Below are 11824 nucleotides of genomic sequence, written 5' to 3' on the forward strand. Positions count from 1 at the left end.
CAAAAAAATAATAGTGAGAAATTACGAAACCAAAGTAAGCTAGATACAGTGTAATTTCCCTGTTATCTCACGTTTGTGGAAGTCATTGGTAATAGATCATTGCTCATGAGAGGCTTGGACAGAAAAATAATCTAAAGTGTTAGAGTCTTAGCATCTTCAAGCACCAGTAGTGCCAAAGGAAAAAACGAAAAAGAAGAAAACAGAAAAGGAATGGAAAGGACAGAAAAGGAAACTATTTCCATTTCATATTTGTTTTATGTCAATGGGTACAAGAATTGAAAATATTTTGTTTACTTTTTGAGGATTCAGGCCTCTCTAAAATGAAAGTATTTATTTCAAGTAACTATTGTATTACTACTCTTTATCAAATTATTATTAGGCCTTCTTGGAGATTGACCAGCTCTCTTGTAAAGTTTGGAAACTGTTTATGAATTCTTCAATAGTTAGCTATTCTACTTTTCATCTTATCTTTTCTCTCCCACCTTTTCCACTGTGTATTTTAGTTTGTGTTGAAAACTTTCCTCAATTTTTTCTTCTAAAGTTAGAATGTTGCTGTTGAGTTTATATAGAAGTCGGTTGTTTCTATGACATCTTTTAAAATTATATGCAGATATATGTACTTCACATGTATGATTGATTATTAGAGTTCATTGCAAGAAGCAACATTTTATTTGGTCACATGCCCATAGGTATTGAGCCATTGTGATCCTCTCCTAAGAATAGCTTCCCATCTTCTTGCCATGTGTATGCTCAGACTGCAGTTAGTTAATCATGTCCAAGAGGAATTATTTTTGGTTTACTATCTATTGGATTAACTTGTAGTTTTATGGACATAGTGTAGTTATTTCAAATGAGGAAAACCTTGCAGCATATATTTAATTGGATCTGGCTTATTTCACTTAATATCGTTTTCCAGTCTTTCCATTTCCTCAGGAATGGGTAATGCCATTCTTTCCAAAGGAAGCACAGAATTTCATCAATACAACAAAATTGAAGGCTCAGAAATGAAGCCACTCCTATAGGCACATAATCTTTGATAAGTAAGTCAGAAACCCAGGATGGAAGAAAGACAGCCTCTTCAAAAATATTGTGCTGAGGGGCTGGGAAGGTAGCTCAATGGTAGAGCGCTTGCCTTGCATGCCTGAGGCCCTGGGTTCGATTTCTCAGCACCACTTAAGCAAAAAGAAAAAAGCCAGAAGTGGGGCTGTGGCTCAAGTGGTAGAGCGCTAGCCTTGAGCTGAAGAGTTGAGGGACAGCGCCCAGGCCGAGAGTTCAGTCCCTACGACTAGACACACCCCCAAAAAAAACAATTGTGCTAAAAGAATTGTCTGTACACAGAAAACTTTAGTTAGATCCTTATATATACCCCTGCACCAGAATTGATCCCAAATGAATCAAAGACCTCAATGTAAGTCCGGATAACTTGAGAATGTGACAGGAAGAGTTAGGGGAAACATGAGGGCTCCTTGGCACAGGTCAAAATTCCCAAAGTAAGTTTGGATAAATGGGATTACATCAAACCAAATCAATCATTTGTCAAATTCAAAAACCATGAAGAAAAAAGAGATAGTGTAGCACAGATTTATTAGGGAGCAAACCTACATATGAGAGCCTCAGCCAATGCTAAACCTTACTCCCTTATCTACCTAGGTTATTTGTAGTGGGTTTACATGAATATAAGAGTTTTCTTGTGGAGAATAGGAAGACCATGATAAAACATAGATAGCATGTGAAATGAGTTGTAGCTGAAAAAAGGGTGGGATTTAGGCACGTGGTCTAGTTCAAAGCCTTGGCTTGGTGCCAGCTAAGTAAGGTATAGCTGCACAAAGGAAGAGGGATAAAATAGGAGTGGTTATAAACAAAAGCACTGATCAGAAGCCTCAAAATAAGGACCCCAGTCTATGTGGACCAGTCTCTAACGAGGTTTTTTAAAAAAAATATTAACAAGCACTCTTTTAGATTTTTGTAGAGCGGGATGGTGCATAGTAACAGGCAAGGTCTGCACTGTCAGGTAGTCCAGTCTTCTCTTTCACATGTTACCCAATAGCCAAGTTTCAACACAAATGACTACAATGAGATTGTACAAATCAGACTGTGACTTTTCTCTCTCATGAATCAAAATTCTGTCAAATGATTTCTGTCTGCAAGATGTTTACATATTTCTCATGATCTTTCCTATTTTGTCTTCATTATTGATGCTCATACTACTTTTTTGTTGTTGTCTTGTGTGTATTTGCCATTTTTAGGGCTTGAACTCAATGTTTAATGGTCTCCTTCATATTTTTTGCTCATGTATGATGACACTCTATTCCTTGAGCCACATCCTCACCTTCTGCTTCATGCTGGATAATTCCAGATATTTTTTTCATATTTTTGTCTGTTTGCACTGACAATGAACTAAAATAATCAGATCTTAGCCTCCTGAGTTTCTAGGATTCTACACATGGACAGCTAACACCAAGCTTTGCTATACTGTTATGCTAATTATGTGTTAGAAGAAAGTGGAAGTATATTTGTTTTAAGTGTGCAATTTTCAAATACCAGTTTTAATCAACTTGATGTAATGTAACTGTTTTTTAACAGTGAAATATATGCATGTTACACATTCTCAAAGAAATATAATTGAAAACAAAAGGCATAATTGTTTTCTTAGAACAAGTAATGGAACCATGATTTTCATTCACATTATAATTCATGTTTTATATAACTTTAATTAGCACCCTTCCATGACTAGGTTCAATTCCTCTGTACCACAGAAAAAGAAAAAGCCAAAAGTGGCACTGTGACTTAAGTGATAGAATGCTAGGCTTGAGCAAAAGAAGCTCAGTAACATGCCCAGAACTTGAGTTCAAGCCCCAAGATTGGCAAAAATAAAAAGTGAGCCTGATGAGATGTATTCTTCTGGGAATCAGAGGAGGGCCGAGTTTATAGGTAAGAGGTAGGGTAAAGGGTAGATGATGGTGGTTAACCTCTGTAAGCTACTCAGGAGGCTGAGAACTGAGGATCCCAATTGAAAGCAGGAAAGTCTATATGAGACGCTTTTCTCTAATTAAACACACAAAAAGCCAGAAGTAGAGCTGTGGTTTAAGTAGTAGAGTGCTAGCCTTGAGCACAAAAGCTCAGGGATCAGATAGCATCCAGGCCATGAAATCAAACCCCAGGACTGGCACGCACATGCACGCAAACACACACACACACACACACACACACACACACACACACACACAAGATAGAGCATTTGCCAGTCAGCCTGCACAAGTTCTATCTCTAGCAACTCAATATTAAAAAAAAAAGATGGAGAAGGAAAGGAAAGACTTGCTCCAGGAGGTGATATAAGCAGTGCCAAAATTCTACAGGAGTTCTAAAATGTGGATTCAGGGCAGAGGGCTTCAGGCAGAAGATACAGCATGGGCAAAGGTCCTGAGGTGTGGTGTAGAGCAGATGGTGTGGGTGGAATGAAGGTTCTGTGGCTTCAGGCAAGTATGGCAGGACATTCAAGGCTGAGTCACAGGTAGGGCAGAGGGTGGGGTCCCAGAATGGGGCACAGGGTGAAGATTAGCTTAGCTTTTTACCAGGGACCCCATCCTTTTCCTGTGGCTGGAAGCTTATTTTTAAAAGCTCCTGACCCTCAGACCTCCTTTGCATGTAGGATTCAGGGCAAATGCAGGGAAGAAAGCTTGCTTAAGAAAAGCTTCTAGCCCAATGCCACCAGTGGCTCAAACCCTGTAAATCTTAGTTACTCAGGAGACTGAGATAGAGATCATGTGTCAAGCCAGCTCAGGGGAGGAAAGTTAGTGAGACTCTTCTTGCCGATTAACTACCAAAAGCCAGAAATGAGCTGTGGCTCATGTGGTAAAGTGCTAACCTTGAGTGAAAAAGTTTAGAGACCAGAGCTCAGACCCTGAGTTCAAGCCCCAGTACTGGCACAGAATAAAAAGAAAAGTTTTCAGGAGCTCCTAGTCCACTATGGTGAAAAGCCATATCAGCTGGGCACTGGTGGCTCACAACTGTCCTCCTAGTCCTCAGAAGACTGAGATGTGAGGACCACGGTTCAAAGCCAGCCTAAGCAGGAAAGTCCGGGAGACTCTGATCTCCAAGGAACCTCCATAAAACTGGAAGTGGCTCTGTAGCTCAAGTGGTAAGCTGAAGAGCTTGGGGATGGCGCCCAGGCCCAGAGTTCAAGCCCCATGACCAACCCATGGCCTGCTTGTACCTCACTCTCTGGCTCTAAGCAGAGTACTTTCCAGTGGGCCCCTAAGGGTCTCCCAATGTCTAGGTGTCCTACAAGTATTGAGAGCAGCCTGTTTGGAGGCCATTGCCTACAGAGCAAGACACAGTACCAGAGAAGGGTGGAGCCTTGGGGCATGGAGATAATCAGAATGGCATCTGTCATGGATGTAATGTGGATCTGAGCAGTAAATTGAAGTCTCAGACCACAGTTCTGAGCCGGGAGGGGCAGAAGCTACAAGATGTCACACCAGGTAATGCCCACTCATGCGGATATCACACGAGTGAATTTGTCAGGCACACCTTGGGCAGGTGTTGTGTTGGGCTCATGAAAGACTTGTAGTCTCAGGAATACACAGCCGGCTGGCTGATGCTTGTAGCAGCCGCTGTCCCTGAAGTCCCAGGGCTCAGAGGCCTGCTTTCCTTTCCAGTGCTCAGGGGCACATGAAGGTCTGCAATCTTGGGTCGACTACAAATGAGCATCCATAGTGCCCTCCCTTTGGTCCTGTGGCCCAGTGCACAGATGGAGGGACAGGTTCCATGGAACTTACTGTCATGGCCCAGACCCCTCAGCCCAATAAGGATTTAGGGAGAAACCACTTGATATGCCTGTAGATTTTACTGTGACAATGCCTCAGGACTGCCCCAAGTTCTAGCTCACCTCATCATTACCACCTTCCTGTGTATGTGTTTTGTGTGTGTGTGTCTGTCTGTGTGTCTCTGTGTCTGTGTGTGCACACATAAGCACCTTGGTACTAGGGCTTGACCTCAGGGCATGGGCTCTATCCCTCACTTTTTTCATTCAGTGCTAACACTCTACCACTTAAGCCACAGCTTTTCTTCCAGCTTTTGGGTGGTTATTTGCAGAAGAGAGTCTCACAGACTTTTCTATCTGGGCTGCCTCTGAATGGCAATCCTCAGATCTCAGACTCCTGACGAGCTAGGAGTATGAGAGCTCCTGCTATTAGCATCTGGCCACACTTCCTTTCTTGGCTAAAACAGACTACCTTTCTCCCAGCTGAGCACCCATCTACAGCTACCCCTCCTACCTCAGGCTTCAGATGAAACATAACCTCCTCCACTGAGGAAAAAGAATGGTATCAGGTTTGAGTTTTATGTTCTATACACCGTCAGGGGATGGTGGAAGCTGATGTGGAGGTCAGAGATCTAGGCCAGGGCAAGTAGACAGCTGTTAGAACAGAAGAGAGTAGGAAAAGACATCCATGCAGCTGGATGCTAGTGGCTCATGCCTATAATCGTAGCTACTCAAGGCTGAGACCTATGGATCAATCAAGATTCAAAGCTAGCCTAGGCAAACTCTTATCTCCAAAGAATCACGAAAAACATGGGAAGCAGAGCTACTGTAGTTCAAGTAGTACAGCATCAACCTTGTGCAAACAAGCTAAAGATACCTAGGATACCACCTAAGCTCTGAGTTCAAGCCCTGGTAAACACACACACACACACACACACACACACACACACACACACACATCCTTAGCAGGTGCCAGTGGCTCATACCAGAAATCCTAACTACTCAAGTGATTGAGCTCTTAGGACAGCCAAGGAGGAAAGTATGTGAGACTCTTCTGTCTACTCAGCTACTAAAAAAGATGAAAGGTGAGCTGTTGTTCAAGTGTTAGAGTGTTAGCCTTGAACAAAGGAACCTCAGGGACAGTGCCCAGCTCTGAGTTCCAGCTCTAAGATTTTTTTAAAGACACCCTACATCCCATTCAGGGCATAAATCCTGATTTTTCTCATCCTAGATCTCACCTTTGCTCCTGCCACTTCCACAGCACAAGTGGCCGGTGTGTGGCCAACACTGGGTTAAGAAATTACACAAGGGGGACATAGCCAGTTCAAGGATAATGCCCCAGAACATTGAGGCATTGGCCATATCAGTCTCTCATCCCCTAGTTCTCTGGCCCTGGAGCTCAAAGTCTGTGCCTCTGTATTCTGGACATCTGGAATTGTCTAGAGGCCCTGCTCGGGTCGGAAGATAGACTTACCTGTGATAAGATATGTTGACATTTCCTAGACATCGACCAATACTTTCAAGCCACCTTGGCCTCACCTCCCATGTAAACGCGGATCATCCTTGCTGGGTTAGCCTTCAGTCAGCTATCAAGCTCGAGTTGGTCAGAGCCACTGGCAACCACCCTTCCCCCACTCCACTGCCAGACTGCTGGGAGTGGGATGTACAGCCAGAGGCCCATCTGAGGAAAAGGACAGGACATCGCATGACTGACCCTGCCCTCCCAGAGGCAGGGGAGAACATATGCCAGCTGGCCCTGCTGACCCAGAATCTTCTGGAGGTGGACAAAGATATGGACAGCCAAACTTGGGCTCCAAATGAAAAGTGGAATATTCAGGTCTCTGACAATTTAAGACTCATTACAGATCCTGATGGGGGCTAAAGGCTAGTATGCAATGGAGAACACCATCCGAGATTAGGAATAGGCAGACAGGCACTCACAAAGTGGACAGGGAAAAATGAGGGAAACACACACACACACACACACACACACACACACACACCAACGTGTAGCCCAAGGCCTCAGGAGTCCTTGAGCACATGAATATTCCAACCCCCGAGAAGATGGCACTATTGTTCTCAGAACAACTGTAGTCAAAACTCAGAGCCTCTACACATCTGGAATGGCTCCTAACACAGCAGGACATTTCCTACAGTACACACAGCTTTTCCCAGAATTTGTTATTTTTTATTTCACTTTTCTCAAGTCTAGCATTTTATTGCTTGTACCACAGCTCCATTTCTACCTTTTTCTGGTTACTTTCAAATCAGAATCTAATGGACTTTTTTTCTTGGTCTGCTTTCAAACCACAATCCTCAGATTTCATTTTTCTGATTAGCTAGGATTAATGACATGAGCCGCTAGTGTGGCTTCTACTTTTTTCTCTACAACTATCTAATGCACATACTTAGATAGTAATGTAAAACTGAGAGTATAGAAGCAAGATGTACAGTGATGATACTGTCCTATCAGAAATTCAAGTTAGTTAGGTAAATTTCTTAAGACCATAAACAAAAAAATACCATGATACAGTATAAGAGAACTCACTATTGAACATATAAGCTTTAAGAGCTTACTAATAGATCCATTATTTATTGTTACCCACCATTATAAAAATGTATGAGGCATTGGTAAAATAGAAGTCCTATGCATGACTACATAAATTCCTTGTTTTTTAAAAGACAATTTTTTCATCTAAAAAGTAGGCCTGTCTATTTTCTTCATGTGATTTTGATGATTGAAGGTGCTTAGTGAGAAGGTCAAAATGTGTTAGTACTTCTAAACTATCAATTCTCATTTTTCTTCTTGGAGAATATAATGATCAAAGCAATAGTTCAGATTCAGCAAGCAATAGTTCAGAATCATGCTTCCAGTGCAAATGGATCACCAGTGATAAATTCTCAATACCATTTTCCACAAAGTTTTTTGTCACAGATAAAAACTTCCTGCCTTCTCTAGCTGCTTTACTAGCTTGAACCTATTTCTTCATTGTACAGGAAAAGTGTGATTCAACTGATTTCAGGAAGATTTTACTGGAATTACCAAGGATTTACTAGAATTACCAAGGATTTAGATTCTTGTCTGTAATTTGTTCAAAGCTATGTCTCTTTATGTAGGCTACTAAAATGTATTTACTAATTTCAAGCAAATACATAAATTCTATTTCCATCTTTTTTAAAAAATAAAATTTTGTTTGCTCTATCAATTGATCAGAGGCATGGATTTTGTGGCTAGCTAGGTCATTGCACCTCTGTATCTCTGGCCATATATCAAATTTAAGCTCATAGTGTCTTTTCTGTAACCCTTTCACATAATTGTTTACTTTTCTCCATAGAGGCCTTAACTGTATCATAAGATCTTTCTTGTTCCTTCTTTGATACTAAGTACCAAGGAGACCTAGATCTAGCAAGTCTCTCAGTAAATGAAAGAGAGTAATAGGAAGTTCTTTCTTCTAAGTAGTTTTCCCAATGGTTGCCATCCTTATCATACACACCTGTAAAAGGCTATGGATCTGGGGTAGTCTTTGGAGTCCTCTAGATAATGGAGGATCCCACCATTTTCCTCTGATAAGCCATTGCCACCTTCCATCTACCAACTGTTTAAGAATCTTATTTAGCTTTTGGTCTAAATATCCCTCTACATCTTTCTTATCTACAGGATATCTACATGAGTCTATTGTATATGCTTTAGGATTAAAGGAAAGTCTCCAGTAGCCATACACTCTTTTTGCTCTAGCCGTGCCTACATCTTCTCTTACAATCAATTCCTTCTGCTGATGTGACGTCATGAAACCCCCAATAATTTTATATTTAGTTATGACTTGTCTAATAGCCTCCATAAGAGGGGCTTAGAGTAGCAATTAATTCTGGTGAATTAGTCATATTCTCAGGACACTCTTCGGATGTTGGAGTCATCGACACTTTTAAGAAAGAGGCTTGAATAAGGGAACATTGAGCATGAGTAAGTAGAACAAGCAGCAGGAACAGTAAAAGATTAATAGGCACTCCTATACAGGGAAGAAAAGAAAAACAGGAACAGAAACACATCTTTCCCAAGGCTTGCCAGCCTTTCCAGGAGGTAGGCTTCTTTGAAGCCCCATTCTCTGAGGTAGACTTCGGTGAAGTCCCATTCTCAGAGATAGGCTTTTGTGAAGCCCCATTCTCAGGTCTGAAAGCAGGTGTTCCATGCTAAGCAGACTCCACCAGAGTAGGCATGGCATTTGCCCCTTTTTTATTTTTTAGATGTGCCAGAGAAATTTCTTCTAGTATAGAGGAGATGGGGCAGAAGACTAGTTTGAAGAGGACTGGAAAGACAACAAGAATACATATAACAATTAGTATTATGACTCCAAATGTAACCAAGTTGTGCCACCAATCTAAAGGATTAAGACTTTTTAATCCTCTCTGTAAGTCTTCTGCCAAAGAATTTATCCCCACGGTTTCCAAATGAGCTTGACTAAGGGCTGAGATGTCTTCCTGTAGCTGTCCTATATCATGAGTTAAGCTATTGTCCTTCCAGATTTTTTGTAAATGCACTTTGGTAGCTTCCCAATCTAAACTCTCATTATAAGGTAATGGGGTAACACAAATATATTTAAATGACTGATGACATCTAGTTGTCAGCTGAGTTTTTAGATTATTGACTTCAGTCCCTAACCTTAAGACTACTATTTCCAAAGCCTCTAGTTTGTTTTTTAATTTTGGATCAATAATTTGTTGATCTGTTAAATGTTAGAGAAACATCCTTATTTAACTCATTAACAAAATGTGCCGAGCCTTTTCAACCAGCTTCTCTATCTTTCCCCACGTAGGTGGTGTTGCGGTTTTTGTTGAATTAGCCTGTGGTGGTGATAGAGAGAGAGTCTTTATCTTCTGCTCCAGTTTTCTCTCCTGATGTATTTTCATTTTCTTCCTGGCTCTTTTTTGGGCCTGAGAAAGGCCTGATCAGTCTGTTTGGGGCCCAAATCGGGGATTCCCATTCCTGTGGGAAAACATAAGCATAGTTCTCCCGGGTGTTAACAGGATGTCTGACCCATGCCAGGTTCCAGTGAGTAGATCCTTCCATTTTAGTAAAGGAACAGTTGTAGTTTTTTCCATGCCCCAATGTCTCATCATTGGAGTTATTACTTGCTCATCAGCATTGAAATGATTAAGAACCAGTAAAGCATGGTTAACAGTGTAATGGGGGGAGTATTGCTTCTCTCCTCCCTATCTAATTCTTGTCAATTGACTTTTTAAGGTCTGATGAGCCCGTTTTATGATTGCTTGGCCTTGTGGATTATATGGAATCCCTGTTTTATGCACGATTTTTCATTGTGCACAAAATTTAGCAAAAGCTTTGGAGGTGTAAGCTTGTCCATTGTCTGTTTTTATTTCCTTAGGAATTCCTAGATCCACAAAGGCTTTAACCAAATGTTGAATAACATCTTTCACACCCTGTCCAGAATGGGCTGTAGCAACCATAGCATGAGAATAAGTATTTATAGTAACATGGACAAAGGAGAGTTTCCCAAATTTTGTTACATGGGTAACATCCATTTGCCACAGAACTCTAGGCTTTAAGCCTCTAGGATTTACTCCCATTTTTTGTGGATGAAAAACTTATTGGCATGCCTCACATTCCCTAATAATTTGTCTTGCCTGTTCTCAGGACACTTGAAACATATTCTTAAGGCATTAGCATTCTGATGGTGTAGTCTATGACTTTCCTGAGCTTCTTCTAAAGCTGACATTACATGACTTTCCTTAGTTAATGTCTGCAAACTTGTTCCCTTGAGACAAAGGTCCAGGGAGATTACTATGCCCCCTGATGTGTCCCACAAATACTTTTGTCGTTCTTTGTTGTAATAGTTGTTGTAATTTTATTAAGTACTCTTTTACTTTAGAATGACCAGTAACTAGGGCTGTTTCAATGGCAGGAAACAAGGAAACCACATAGCAGGAATCTGTGTAAAGGTTAAACTCCTCTGAATAATTTTGAAAGGCTAGCAGAACTGCAATAAGTTCTGCCTGTTGTGCAGACACAGTTGGGTCATAAGATATTAATGGTGGTTTTGTACTGCAATAAACCACAGACTTTCCGCTAGAAGATCCATCTGTAAAAATAGTTAATGCCCCACCCAAAGGTTCTGTAACCACAACCTTTGGAAATATCACAGGGGTTTCAGTATAAAAATGTAACAAAGGATGTTGGAGCATATGAAAGCTTATTTTATTTGTGTAAGTTAATACAGCAATTTTCCAATCATCATCAATTTGTATTAAATGATCTAATTGTTTCTTATTATAAGGGATAATAATGTTAGGTATTTCTTGGCCAAATAATTCTCTAGCTCTTAATCTAGCCTTTAAAATCAAATTAGCACATAATAAGGGATATGAAGCAACTATTTTTCCAGAGTTATGGGAATAATGGATCCATTCCAGTATCCCATCCTGCCAAAAACATCCTATGGGAGAAAAGCTCGTAGCCAGAATTATAAAGGACCATGTTTGTGCAATATTAATTTGTTGTATTTTAGCTGTATTCAATGCTTTTTCTACCAATTTTATACAGGATAGGGCTTCAGGAGTTATTTTCCTGGTGGATTTAGGATTAGGGTCTCTGTCCAACATTTTCATCAAAGGATCTAATTGTCTTGTAGTTATTTTTAAACTAGACTGAATCCAATTAATATTCCCTAATAATTTTTGGAAATCATTTAATGTTTTTAGCTTTTAGACATAATATAATCATGTCCAATCACTTTTCCCAAATAATTTAAAGGTCGTTCATGTTGAACGTTATCAGGAGCTATTATCAATCCAAATTTTGTTAATTATTCTACCATATCCTGTAATATTTTTTCTGTCTATTCTCTAGTTTCATCGGCCATAAGTATATCATCCATATAATGAATAAGATATGCCCCTGGATATTTTTCTCTAATTTGTTCTATAGCCCTTTTCACATAATGTTGACATAAGGTAGGGCTGTTTTTCATGCCCTGAGGTAGCACTTTCCATTGGTACTTATCATAAGGTTTTTTAACATTAGCCGAAGGGACACTGAAAGCAAATTTC

The sequence above is a fragment of the Dipodomys spectabilis genome, unplaced genomic scaffold (assembly GCF_019054845.1).
Source record: "Dipodomys spectabilis isolate Male_0828 unplaced genomic scaffold, ASM1905484v1 ptg000483l, whole genome shotgun sequence".
NCBI classification, from domain to species: Eukaryota; Metazoa; Chordata; class Mammalia; order Rodentia; family Heteromyidae; genus Dipodomys; species Dipodomys spectabilis.